The 13,327-nt window shown below is 43.3% G+C and overlaps 1 long non-coding RNA gene across 1 annotated transcript; it reads right to left on the reverse strand.

Moving 5' to 3' along the window:
- Positions 1–206: 206 nt before the first annotated feature.
- LOC142665848 (uncharacterized) lies at positions 207–5,252 on the reverse strand. Its single transcript, XR_012851585.1, has 3 exons — positions 5,122–5,252; positions 1,054–1,394; positions 207–520 (listed from the first exon to the last, which is right to left on the reverse strand). It is a non-coding gene; the product is annotated as an uncharacterized LOC142665848 (long non-coding RNA).
- Between the last annotated feature and the right edge of the window lie 8,075 nt (positions 5,253–13,327).

A 13,327-nucleotide genomic window follows, 5' to 3' on the forward strand; every position in this document is an offset into this window, starting at 1 on the left:
TGGCTGAAAATGGTTGCAACTTCCTGTCCCGGCTTGCAATAGGAAGTGCAGCAGGGAGCCCCTTTAATTCTGCTAAGGAAATTAAAGATATAGAAGATATATATGAGAGCAAAGATAAAAAGAGTCTTTCTGTGGTATATGAGCAGGTTTAGATGTATCTGACTCCTGAAGGGATATACGATGAAAAATTTTTAAATCACGTCTCATAAGCATTATACAATCTTTTTATTAACATATGACCAAGATAAAGAAATTAAGATATATATTAATTACTGCTAGTAGCAGAATAGAAAGGAGGATAAGCACAAAGCATGGATATGATGGTCAGTTCTGCAAGGAACAATGGGACAGGTGTTCCTCCATATAAGAGTGCTGAGCCAGAGTGGTCTGTGGTGGTGAGTCACAGGCGTGAGATCGATGAGTTGGTGACTCATGAGGTCTCTGGTGTTTTGGCATTGCTCCATGTCTCTCTCAGAGTTCATTATACGTCGGACATGTGCCTCTTTTCTATCTCCAACATCTGGAAAAGAGAAAATGCTGAGTTTCTGTGCAATTATATCCCTGCATATTACAGTGACTATGTTTTTTTTTTTCTATTTATCTCCTATTCTTGGAATCAGTTATAGGCATAGATAGACATACGGTATATGACTAATCTTCTAAGGTGTGTTACCCTGGTTTCTACCTTGAGTAATCCTACAGGAACTATTATGCCTTACCATTACTGTACATACATACATACATACATACATACATACCAACCTACATACATACATACATACATACATATATACACACACACACACACACACACACACACACACACACACACACACACACACACACACACACACACACACACCTATGTACACTAGTGCACAGCCCTTAAAAAAATATATGTATGAACTTCTGAGCTTGATTTTAGCCCTTCACAACAATTCTGTTGCTGGGCAAGGATAAATACATATGAGGAATTATATACATAGGCGCTTGGGCTTTCTTCTATGATGATAGCCCAATGAAGCTATATAATGGGCCATGATGACATCCTACCTTTACCAAGTCCCATAGCATTGGTATGATGGGAGGGTACACAACTGGTGCTTGATGACTCCACTGCTTCTACAATCTTACTCTTAGTCTAGGTTTCTAGCTTGCCACCATCACCATCCAGTTGCAGTATTTTCAGACATTTTGTCCGCTGCTGCGTTGAAGTGATTGGAGTTGAAATATGTTCTGCCACAGAGATCATCAATCCCTCATATTTTCATGTATGTAAAGCTGTGGTCTCCTTGGATGTCAGAAGTACACTTGTCAGTGGTACACTGGGGTGGTACACCTGTCAAACTGTAACGCAGGTGTCCTAAGGTGAGCTCGTGGAGAACAGAAACCTCCTGTAGAGCAGAAGGGTTGCTATGATTAGTGGTGATAGACAGACCTGAAGCAAAACACATAGTTGGACTATCACTTGTCCCAAGGTCCTTCTCCCATAAACATTCTGATATGCTTATTTTACAGATGGTTCTTGCTCTACCCATTGAAAGATTTATTTGATGCAAGTTCAGTACGTCAGACCTCATATACATGGCACAGTCTGTATAGAGTCCATGTGGGTCTCTCTGAGGGTATGTGCACACACACTAAAATACGTCCGTAATATACGGACGTATTTCGGCCGCAAGTTCCGGACCGAACTCAGTGCAGGGAGCCGGGCTCCTAGCATCATAGTGATGTACGATGCTAGGAGTCCCTGCCTCGCTGCAGGACAACTGTCCCGTACTGTAATCATGTTTTCAGTATGGGACAGTTGTCCTGCAGCGAGGCAGGGACTTCTAGCATCGTACATAAGTATGATGCTTGGAGCCCGGCTCCCTGCACTGTGTTCGGTCCGGTACTTGCGGCCGAAATACGTCCGTCAATTACGGACGTAATTAGTGTGTGTGCACATACCCTAATACTGAGCCGTAGGCACTCTGTGTGCCGCCTTGTGGTGGCTCCATGAGGTACTGTATTCTTCTCTAGAAGTAATGCTTCTAAGGGTGCATAGCACCATAATACAGCAATGAATTGAAGCTTTCCACAATGATTTTCTCATAGATTTTGTATGAATCTGTGAGAAAAAAAACCCTGTTTGTGTCTCAGTATGAAGTTGGAGTCACATCTAGGCACAGTATGGACCCATCATCCTTGTATTACTGGTAGCGTTACCCATAGAAAAGACAAGATAGCATGCCAGTCAATGAATAGAAGCTCACAAAACCTTTTACTGTAGCAGCAGGATGTGTTAAATTCTCAGAGATATTATCATTTCTAACTTGTTTAATTATCCACATCATCTTGTTACAGCTATTCTCTGGTCCATTGTGAGGGAGCTGACTATAGTCATTCATCTTGAGGGGATTGTACAAGTAGGGAGTCATTGTACCCATGAAATTTACTTTTGTACTTATTTTTATTCCACATACTGTAATGTTGGCCATGGACTCAATGATTTTTCACACAATACAATTCATAAAAACGATTGTTAGGAATAGTCATTACAGCTATTTGAAGAAAATTTACTGGAAAACTAAGAGTGACCTTTAATTGTGTAATTCTGGCAAGCGTTGGGCAATCTGATGGGTCATGACAGATAATTTACTGTCAGCCACATCCACCCTATAGACAGTAAGTTCAGAACATGACCAAGCATCTATAGAATTTTTTGCAACTCCTTAATTACACCTGCCTAGTTGAACATACATACTTTCATATACACACACACACACATACACACACACACACACACACACACACGCGCACACACACGCGCATATACACATACATACATACATACACAAATAAGCACACGTATTTTGGTTATACATTGGACATATGCTCCTGATGAACAGTATATGTCTAAATTTCTCATAGAGTCTTATTGGCCAGCTGGTTGTCAAAAAGGGCCCTTTTGGCATATGATTGGCTGGTATACATCAGTATAACTTTATTTAAATTGTATTAAAAAGCATAGTGGAATACAATTTTCAGTGCAAATGTATGCCATAAACAAAAGTATATACCGCAGTATACTTTTTTTTTTTTTTTTTACAATGAGAGGCAATGGTAGACATCTAGGGCATAAGTTTGGCGGCTTCACTTTTTCATGAGTCTCCTGAAGATTTTGACTACTGGGGATCATAGTGCATAGACCATACATTACAGGAAAACCTTAAATCTTATGTGGTTCAGAAAAAAACATTTTCAAATACCCTATTAGGAAATAATGACATAGTGAAGAGGCTTTTCCATGTTCAGGAACCTTATCTATTAGCTAGAGTGGAGAGCAGCTACAAAGAACATCTCTCTCTGGAGGACCCAAAACCTCCCTGCTTTACATGGACCACCTATTGATTTCAATGAGAACTGTGTACTTCTTCATTTCTCCTTTGGTGGCGCTGCAGGGTAATTGAACTTCTAAAGCCAGATTCCCCCACAGATAACAGCTGATTGCTGGGGGTCCCAGCAGGGCGATATTCTGATCGTCAAAAGTAGACAAGAACATTATAGACCCAGAATAATTTACTGATACTCTTCAACTTACAATTGCAAAATGCTACCAGGTTTCAGTCTTGGAGACCTTTAATCCAAGCACATTGTCAGACCAAACTTATATCTCCTTATGTATGCCAGACATTTTTGAGACTGTCACGTTAAGCTTTGTCAGAAGTCAAGTCTAGATCCAGTTTGACATGCTTCTGTCCTTCCTGCCATCACCCGCACTTCTGCCGGCTTTTCGCCATGATTAATGCTGTCTCTAAATGGCCTTTGGTAGAAGTCTTTCTCTTTTTCCCTTCTCGCCTCTTACTTGGAACCTGCAAATTAATTTAATATTCCTGTACACTCTGAGTCGAGAGCACTGAAACAAGGTTTGCAGGCAGATGAAGCGTGAACCATTTGTGGCATGTATTTAATCTCCGGACAATAGATAGAGATGTTAGTGAACGGTACACTAACTTCTATTTACGCTGCCTATTAAACGCAGCCAGTCTGAAGTCAGATGGGGAGTGTTACAGAGGCCTAGAGGGAACCGCAAGTAAGCACTACATTAACAACTGCAAATGAATGAGAGAGGAGGGAAGCTCAGAGAGCAGACAGATATACCACACCAAGCAGTCGTTGACAGCACAGATACCCAATACCCAAATCTAATTCTAGTAATGGAATCTAGGTCTGTCTTATTCACCTAAATGATCCATCTATCATACCTAATAAGAGTACGTGGATGTGAGCAATTCTGCACAACTTGCTTAGTTTTTATTTATCGATATTTCTTACACCTAGCGACGTTTCGGCGCACAGGAAGCCTTTCTCAAACCGTTTGGCTACTTGAAAGTCGAAACGTTTCCAGGTGTAAGAAATATGGATTAATAAACAAAGTACATTTTGTATAAATGCTCACGTCCACCTACTCTTTTTTATATATTCTCTGGACGAACTGTTGCATTGTAACAAGTGAAAAGAGAGTGCTGCTCCTACTCTACCTCTTTCCTACTATTATACCTGTCATTGCTACATGTGGCTATTACATTATATATATATATATATATATATATATATATATATATATATATATATGTGCTCATCTATTAAGTATACATATCTTTATCCAGTGGTGCAGCTAGGTTCTCCAGCACCCGGGCCAAAGATTCAGTTTGGCACCCCCCCCCCCCTCAACCTCTTGCCCAACATCTCCTTCCCCCTCGCCATGTTTGTTTTCACTACCAATCAATGACGTGTCATTTATTTTCCACATTTCTTTTTACGTAACTCGAGCATAAAAACACTTGTACATTTTACAAGCAATATAGTTCTATACGCAACACCAGAACCAAGCTCAGTACATATATATAACACAGCACAAATACAGCTCAATTTAGTGCAACCCCTGCCGTATAGGTTTGCACTAAATTGTTTCCAGCTCCCAGCATGGTCCGAACAATGGTAAAGATATGCTGGGAGATGCTGTTTCACAAAAAAAAAATCATATCATAATCATACCACCCATCATCTCGCTGCAGATCATACAGTGACTACAGTTCTGATTAGAGGCAGAATAAACATTTACATTAAGTAACTCACCGGTGGCGAATCAGATTCTAGTTCTTTTTCTCCATCCGGTCCAGACCTCTATGATGACTTCTCCCGGTCATAGCCCATTTCTGCAGTTTGCCGCTCAGATGTCTTCAGCTTCTCACTTTTCCAACATTTCTACACCTATAAACAAAGATAAAGTTCTCATTATACCACACGCTACTCCCCTAAATATAATAGCGCCATACATTGCACCTCCAATTATAATAGCACTGTACACTGTGTCCCACAGACACACACACACACACACACACACACACACACACACACACACACACACACACACACACACACACACCGTGCCCCCTGTAGATAGTGCCCCCACAGAACCCCCTGGAGATAGTACTCCAATATAGCCCACCCCTGTATATAGTGTCCCACATATAGCTCCCCATATAGTGCTCCACAGATAGCCCACCCCTGTATATAGCCCATCCCTGTATATAGTGCTCCCACATATAGCCCACCATTGTATATATTGCTCCACATATAGCCCACCCCTGTATATAGCCCCCCTGTAGATATAGCCCACCCCTGTATATAGTGCTCCAGAGATAGCACACCCCTGTATATAGCCCCCTGTAGATATAGCCCATCCCTGTATATAGTGCTCCACAGATAGCCCACCCCTGTATATAGCCCCCTGTAGATATAGCCCACCCCTGTATATAGTGCTTCACATATAGCCCACCCCAGTATATAGCCCCCCTGTAGACAGAGCCTCCCCGTAGATAAAGCCACCTGTAGATAAAGCCACCCCCAAAGATAAAGCCACCCCCTGTAGATAAAGCCAGCCCCTGTAGATAAAGCCACCCCTGTAGATAATGCCACACACTTTTTTATTCCGTTAAAAAAACAGACCATTCAAACTCACCTTAATCCCGTTCCTGCGCCGTCCGGCAGCAATGGAGACCTGTTCTCTTCTGCACAGGTCTCCTGGGGTTGAACGAAGCGTCTATGAAAGGCGCTGATTGGTGGGCAGAATGAATTTCCCTGTCAATCAGCGACTTTCAACAACTCAAGCGGCGCAAAGTATCGCACCGCTTCACTTGTAGAAAGGCGCTGAATAGCCGGCAATTCATTACTTCCAATTGTACCTGTGTCCTATAGACACAGGTACAATTATAGTGCAGGAGGGGGTGGTGCTAGAACCCCCCACTAAGTTGCGCCCGGGGCACATGCCCCTCTTGCCCCCCCTAGCTACGCCCCTGCCTTATCTGTCTAAATTTCTACCTTTTTCCATGCTTACTGTTATTTTGACTTTGTCCAGAGGCCTATTCTCTAAGAATTTTGATAGTTCTTTATCCACAAAAAAATAGTCCCAAAGGCTAATAAGGAAATCTACCAATAGTCTGAAATTTTCTTAAGGCCCTTTTACACCTGCTGATATTCGGCCGGTGCAGCGAGCGCCGATCATTGAGACATCGTTGATCGGCGCTCGTTTGCTCTTGTCACACGGATCTATGGTTGGGGACGAGCGGGTGTTACTCCGATCGCTCGTCCTCATACATTATTATTATGTCAGCAGCGTGATGTGCTGCCGACAACGATAATAATTAACTTTTCTAAAATGATACGATCATCAGATGAACGAGCGTTTGCTCGTTCATCTGCTGATCGCTGCCATGTTTACACAGGGCAATTATCTGGAACGAGCGTTCTATGAACGCTTGTCTGCCCGACAATTGGCCAGTGTAAAACCCCCTTTAGTCTAGAATCAGATGTTGAAATTCGAGTTGGCAAATGATGCCATAAAATCCCAAAGTAACCCATTTCTCTCGCCAGTGGAATGATGCTGCACTAGATAATAAATTTATGTGAGATTACTCAGTGTGTATTGTGGAGAATGGAGAGTGGAGATTTCTACTTAAGATGGGCTTACATCTCATTCCCATGGGTGATTTAAATATTTGAGGGGCTTCAAATCTCTCCTAGAAGATAAACATATGGGAACTGAACTGATGGACATAACATGCTTCTCCAGGGGCATAACTATAGGGGGTGTAGAGTGAGTTGTACCAAAGGCCCCTCTGCTACATAAGAAGACAGTAGTATTATATATGGTACATGGTAGGTGATGACCCCTGTTCCAGATATTGCATAGGGCCCTGGAGTTTCAAGTTATGCCTTAGCACTTCTGTATACATGGGAAGAGGTGGGAGAGGGGAGAACAAGTTTTCATAGTCCCATACCTCCAAACTTTCAAGTATCGATGCGGCGCACGTAGCACTGCAATTTTTTTCCTTTTAAGCCACACCTCTAACTCCGCCCAATCCCCCCATACATACCCGGTTCAGCCCACAGAGTATCATGCTCCCATAGTGCCTCCCCACAGTATAATGGCTCCATAGAACCCCCACAGAGTATAATGCCACTGTAGCTGCCCCCCACACATTATAATACCCCATAGTCCCTCCCACACAGTATAATGCCAAAGAGCTGCCCTTGCACAGTATAATGCCCCTATAGATGCACCCATACATTATAAAGCCAACACAGACGCCCCCAGACAGTATAATGCCCACACAGATGCCTCCATACAATATAATGCCCCATAGCTGTACCCATAGAGCATAATGCCCCAGATCTGCACCATACAGTATAATGCCCCCTTAGCTGCCTCTATACAGTATAATGCCCACAAAGATGCCCCACATACAGTATAATGCCCCATTCTACTGTATGGGGGCCACGATGCCAATGTATATAGTGCCACAATGCCCACTGTTGATAGTGCCCACATAGATGGTGCCAGTGCCCACATACCACCACAGTGCCAACATAGTGTACAGTGCCCATGTAGATGGTGACTATATAGTGCCACAGTGCCCATGTAGATAGTGCCACAGTGCCCACATAGTGCCACAGTGCCCACATTTTAAGTGCCAATGTCCACATATAACGTACCAGTGCCCACATATAAAGTGCCAGTGCCCACAGAGTGCCTCAGTGCCCATGTAGATGGTGCCCATATAGTGCCACAGTGCCCATGTAGATAGCACCACACCCCCCTTGAAGATAGAATCACCCTGCCTGTATATAGTGCTAACACCCTCCTGTAGATAGCTCCATTGGTGCTCCTAGGAACGGAATCCCCAGCCACAGCATCGGCCACGCTGTGGCCGAGGATTCTGCTCCAGGAGGAGGGCCCGACATCACTGTCCATATATGTATAGTGGCGCCAGCGGCTTCCCCAGGAGCGGAATCCCCGGCCAGAGTGTCGGCAATTCTCTGGCCGGGGATTCCTCTCCAGGAGGAGCCCCTGACGTCACTGTCCATATATGGATAGTGACGCCAGGGGCTTCTCCAAGAGGGAAATCCCCGGCTAGAGCATTGGCCAGGTATTCCGCTTCAGGAAGAGCCTCTGACATCACTGTCCATACAGGGATAGTGACTCCAGGGGAATCCCTGGGCAGAGCATTGGCAACGCTCTGGCTGGGATTCCTCTCCAGGCGAAGCCCCTGACGTCACTGTCCATATATTGACAGTGACATCAGGTACTCCCTCTAGGAGTGCAATCCCCGGCCAGAGCATCGCCAATGCTCTGGCCAGGGATTCAGTTTCAGGAGTAGCCCCTGACGTCACTTTCCATATATGGACAGTGATGTTAGGGGCTTTAATATGTCGCAATCCCCGGCCAGAGCGTCGGCAAGTGACATCAAGGGCTTTTCCAAGACAGGAGTCCCCAGGCCAGAGAGCTTGTACTGCCTGGGACTCCAAAGTTGGATACTGAAGCAGGGAGCTGACAGTCCTGAGGACGCAGATACAGTTGAAACCGGGACATACCACCGGCCACCGGGACAGTGGGACTCCGCCCGGGACCTCGGACCTTACCGCTTAATCCGGGATAGTTAGGAGGTATGTAGTCCTGTCACGGTGTTGAAAAGAGTTTTCATAGATTTAAACCAGCACCAGGAGAGAGGGCCCATTTTTAATTTGTGTGTGCCGCCCGAGTCGTGATCTGTGGAAAGATAGGACATGTTCTTTCTTGCCACGGATTGGAAAGTTGAGCCGTTTTCTCAGACCCGATTCTGGCACTTAAGTGAATGGGTTCGTGAAAACTATCAGATGGCACTTGGATGGAATGAAAAACAGCCCGAGTGGCACTCGTTCGTGTGCAAAAGCCCCTTAGACATGCCTCTTTTTATAGACACATTTTTAAACTGTTGGGGTAGGAATAAAACGTGTCTAAAATGCATGATCAATTTTGGCGCTTTTTTTTTGGCACTTTATGTGATGGAAATGTGGCGCATTTTGCTAAGCAAATCTCCTCACAGTTTTTTTTTATAACATTTTAGATATAAAGACATTTACAAAATTTGTAGGAGTCTAAATGTGCAGTAAATGGAAAGATAATACGTATAATAGTAATTTTTTTCTGGAAGTAAAATAAAACATTAGAAGCTGCAGTAGATTGTACAGTCATCCCTTAAAATAATCTAGTGTTATAATAATACTGAATTGATGGGCTATGCACCACTGTCTACCAATTTTAGTTTAAACAGCTTTATATTGCAACGCTTTCATTATAACATAATTGCATTCTGCATGATGCAAGTCCACTATGAAGAATTACAAGATTAATTCTGTTAGTTAGGACACTCGCGGGCAAAGACACAGTCAAGGGTGTACAAAGCAGAGAAGGAGTCCATAAGGCTGCTATAAGGGGCTTTACTTCTACAAGAATCTGTGCGGGACTCCCCTCCCAAGCAAAGAAGAGAGTGGAGTATTGGCCAATAGGTCACAGAAAAGAGAATGAGAGGGAAATAAGCTGTATTGTGTGGGGAAACCTGACAGGGAGTGTTCAATTTCCCTGCAGCGCCACCACAGGGGAAATTAAGTATTACAAAGTGGCCATTCGAATCAATTCTTTGCCTGTTGTAATGCTGGACAGGATAGGTCCTCCAGAGGGAGAGATGCTCTTTGTAGTTGCTCTCCACTTACCCCAAGGGAAGAGGATCCTGACCAGAGAATGTCCCTCTATTAACTCACTATTCCCTAATAGGTTATATGAAAATGGGGTTTCTAAACCGGACAAACAACTTAAAGGTATCTTCTGAAATCTATATCAGTTCAGCATAGAATTTACTAAGAATACAGACAGCATAAATGATGAGATTGTTTTACTATTTTTTGTCTTGCTTTCGGACATGTAAAAGGGTTCTACTCTTTAAATTCTTCTTCTGAACAGTTTAAAGGATGTCAGGTGAACTTCCTGGAAACTGGCACACCATTGATGTCTTGAATGATCAAGTTCCAACACTTATTTCAACCCAGAAGTAGTTTATGTGCATGGCAGGTGCCATGTGACTGACGGATCCTCTTAAGATCTGATTTTGGGTTTTCCTTAAAAAAAATAGGGCGCCTGTGCTTCAACTGTATGCCAACTGAATGAGGCCTCTTCAAGTGGCACAAATTTTGCATTATTACAAAACTATTATGGGTGGACTGTTCATTATTATTATTATTAATATTATTATTATTATTATTATTATTGGGACCTGGTTGTGGTTTCTTCTCCATAAACTTACATGATATTGTAACGTCTATGGCCGCGGACCGTCGTCCTGACTTATCCTCTGACGGCCGCTGCCATGGACAAGCGAGTTCCCGGCGGCATCTCCCTCCTGGGAGGCGCCGGCACTCACTTCCTGGTCCAGACACTGTCTCCCGCAGGGCATGCACGTCCGCGCATGCACGGCCTTAAAGGGCCAGTACGCGCACATTTGCAGAATACTGCAATTAGCCCAGAATGCTTCGGGACTATAAAAGGGGCTCTGCCCTCTCGATCCTTGCCTGAGCGTTGTTGTGTTATCTTAAGTTTGTCATTGAAAATGGTCTCCTTGTGTTCTCCAGTTCCCAGTGTTACCCGTTCCTGCTGCCTGTACCCTGTATCCCGTGCTACCGCGCCCCTGTGCCTTCAAGAGTCGTGTTGTGTCCTCCGCTGCATCTATTGTGTCGCACCCCGCCGGGTGTCTGTCTACTATCGGAGCCTCATCTTGGCCTGAATCCACCGCTACTGTCTACATTGCCTCAGGTACCGTTTCTTAACTATAGATATTTAATTGTATCTGTTTGGCCAGCTGCTATCCCGCTACGCGGTACGGCCCAGTGGGTCCACACCAAGCGCCGTGACAGATATCATTATAACAATTAAATTTGACAGGTTTGGGCAGATTTATGTATGTACACCAGGTAATTTTTACATCATATTTATGAAGCCCCTATGGCATTTATTCCGACACATACAAATATACCAAAAAGTCGGCGGAGGTTCAGGGTAAACGTCTTTTGTCACTTATGTTGGAAAATAACGTCCGACTTGACGGTTTTGGCCTATGGCAGACGTCGTGCGCCGTGTTGATGAATCTTGTGTGCACTGCATGAGATTGAGTAATAAACAAATCATGTTTTATTTTACTACTGAACCCGGCTGCTAAGGGAGATTTTACAGGCAGTCAGTATATGTCAGTAAAATAGTATTCCACGTGATCATTACATGTTAATTTATGTTTTATTTACAATGCATCTCATTATCATTGCCGGTGGCGTCCATCAAGCCTGACCTGGTGTAAGAAGTCCATCACACCTCTATTTCTCAGTTAATATTTTTACCGGCTGCAGATGGCTCGGTGTCTGGAAAATGTACTTTTTTGATCAATATTAAACATTAGGAAGAAAGTGAGAAGAGTTTAAGTGATAAATTAACAAGTGATAATTTATCATGTGAGATATATTCAAGTAGTAGATTTCCGTCAATTTCTTCTCCTCCTAAAATGTGATCTGCAGTTACATAAACCAAAAAATTGCATCTTCCTATAGACACAAAAATCCAGTTCAAGAATAACTCACAACAGTTGCTATAGAAGGACTTTGTGTCCAACTGCCCACCTTGCTAATTAACCAATGTGTGTGTTAATGTAATTGACCTTTTCACAGTAGGCAGATCACAGGTCACCCCAGATCACCCCAAATGATCAGCTGTATTTCGTGGAGGTACCCGACATCAAGAGTTTAATTTCCCTGCAGCACCCCCACAGGAAAAATGAAGCATTACAAAATTCTCATTGAAATCAATAGGCTGTCTATGTAATCGGCGCACATGTTGCGTCATCCAGAGCAAGAGTTGCACTTTGTAGTCACCCTCCACTTTGCCTGAAAAGGAGACCCCCTTACTATTAAATCAGAATTATCTAATGGGCTACTTGAAAATGGGGTTTCTAAATCAAAGAACCCTTTTAAAGTAACATTATGGGCAAAACAGTTATACTTTGAGGAGGCGGTGCATGACACCGATTCTATCTCTGTTTTTTTAAGCCTTTAGTCATGGACTGCCCACCAAACCCTGCACTAAGTATAATGTAGTATAAAAAATGTGTTACTTTATGTCCTTTGGTGGAGGTAGGGGGTACTAGACAGCTTTGGTGGCACTTACCTTTGGAGTAAAGATATAGGACCATGAATATTAAACATTGCCGCACCAGGGGGAGGATACCAGGGCACTTTCTAATACATATTATATTGTGCCAACAGATTCACCAAAAGAGGTGGGGTTGTATGGTAGGGGTTTTAGTCCTTGCATAGTGGCATGATTACTATTTTTGGATGCAAATGAAGTTCCTCTGGTTAACTTGGCCTTGAGTGGTTTACTCGTAAATCATATATAGTAAATAAATGTTAGCATGTCAATTATTTGTAAGAAATGTCACAGTTTATTATGACAATTCAGCATATGGGGCATTACTAGAAAACTCTAGAAGATGCAGTTGAAGGGTTATCACCATACAGAACTACTGGTTACTAGTTGCAGGTTTATAAATCACGTCTTATGAAATACTCTCCATGTATTACACTGCTCGACCTGACTCTGATGATAAGTGTTACTCAATGTTACTCTCCGTCCTCTGTCAGGCTCCGGGCGAGATGTATGAGGAGTTCAAACATTGCTTCTCCTTTTGGCTGATTCTCATATCCCCTCTGCTCCGTGAGGCTCTTTAACTGTATATTACATAGCCCAGACTGTCACAGCGAGCCTCCCTCACTTAATAAATCCATCCATCTCGCTGACACATGTTTAGAACAGCGTCTCTTGTGCAGGACTGAGACATCACTCTGAGAATGAACATGTTGCTGAGTATAATGGTACTGAGACTCCTGTCATATGCAGTCGTCTCAATGCAAGAGTAGTGGGGTG

This window comes from Rhinoderma darwinii, chromosome 13 (assembly GCF_050947455.1).
Source record: "Rhinoderma darwinii isolate aRhiDar2 chromosome 13, aRhiDar2.hap1, whole genome shotgun sequence".
NCBI classification, from domain to species: Eukaryota; Metazoa; Chordata; class Amphibia; order Anura; family Rhinodermatidae; genus Rhinoderma; species Rhinoderma darwinii.